Raw genomic sequence first — 1,542 nt, 5'->3', positions numbered from 1 at the left:
GTCTATGTGCCTGTGGTTCTGTCAATGTGATCATGTGATGTATCTGACCCCAGGAATGTGTCAATAAAGTTTCCCCTTCCTGGGACAATGAATTCATGGTGTTCTTATTTCAATTTCCAGGAGTGTATTTATTTATTTATTTGTTTATTCATCCTTAGATTGCTGTTTAGAGTGATATTGGTAAGTCAGTAGAGATTTGCAATTACAGCAACAGGGAAAATTAGAGTTTGAGCACATGCATTATTATTGTACATTAAACCTATACGTGTTAAGGAAAATAATTTATGAAAAAATAGGCAAAACAAAAATTTTAGTATTAATTTAATTTACTACTTATAGGCGACCAATTTCAGTTTCTATTGCAATAATGAGACATAAGAAAAACTTTGAAGTTTACTTTTCATTAACACAGTGTATGTAGTACAGTTCTCAAGAAATTATTTTTGTACTGCAAATTCTCTCTAATTCTTTCGTACTGGTCTCAAAATATTCCTTAACACTATACAAACTTGCTATTCTACTGTACTCAAATAGATGACTGTTCAAAAGCGCACTACACAAAACCCACTTACAACTAGGCAATCACATTAAACAATTTCCAATACTTTGTGACATTACTGAAGAGGTGAAATCTCACATAGAAACAACAATAGAAAAGAAGATCAAGAAACAAGCCCTGAAACTAAAGAAACTGTTATACACAAACCCTCACAATAGGTACGACAAACACCTGAATACAAAACATACAATCTACGAAAGAGCTGCTAATTTAACAGAAGTTCTCAACACAGGAATAAGAGTTACCCCAAAAGGGGCCAGATATATCCTAATACACATGTCATTCAAAGGACAACAGAAAGTATCAGTACAGAAATTGAATATACTGTATAATGAAATAGGAAGAAAAGTCTAAACAAAGAACTAATAGAAGAAATCGGACAGATTATCAGTGGTAACAAGCAACTGAACAAACAATCAAAATAGCTGAAAGACAAATAAGACAGACAATCATGATCCCACAAACACAAGAAGTCTCAACCATTTTGAAAGTAATCACAGGACCAAATTATTTCAAATTTAAAGATGAATTTTACATTCAAGAGGAAGGACTCTCTACGTGATTATCCATAAGTGACGTGTTGGAGATCATCTTCCGTAATCAGCTTGCAAACAAAATCGTTGACCCACTGACGATGCAACAACTGTGGTGAAAAATATTTGGATATTACAGTAAGACAATAATTGTGTACTTGAAAAAGGTGGACACATCGTTAGCGCATTACTGTTAATATAATGCACAACATCACTAGCATACAACATGAAAAAAAGGGTCACTGTCCAAGATAACAAGCTGCATTCTAGAACCAAGACATACTCAACTGAGTCACAAATTTCGTTTGATACCCCATATGATCGTATTTTACACAATAAGCTTATTGTGGTACTGCGTCAAATGCTTTTCGGAAGTCAAGAAATACTTTTATCTACCTGACAGCTTTGATTCATGGATTTCAGGATGTTATGTGAAAAAAGTGCCTGTTG

Source organism: Schistocerca piceifrons, chromosome 5 (genome assembly GCF_021461385.2).
Source record: "Schistocerca piceifrons isolate TAMUIC-IGC-003096 chromosome 5, iqSchPice1.1, whole genome shotgun sequence".
Lineage (NCBI taxonomy): Eukaryota > Metazoa > Arthropoda > Insecta > Orthoptera > Acrididae > Schistocerca > Schistocerca piceifrons.
This window is presented reverse-complemented; position numbering follows the sequence as displayed.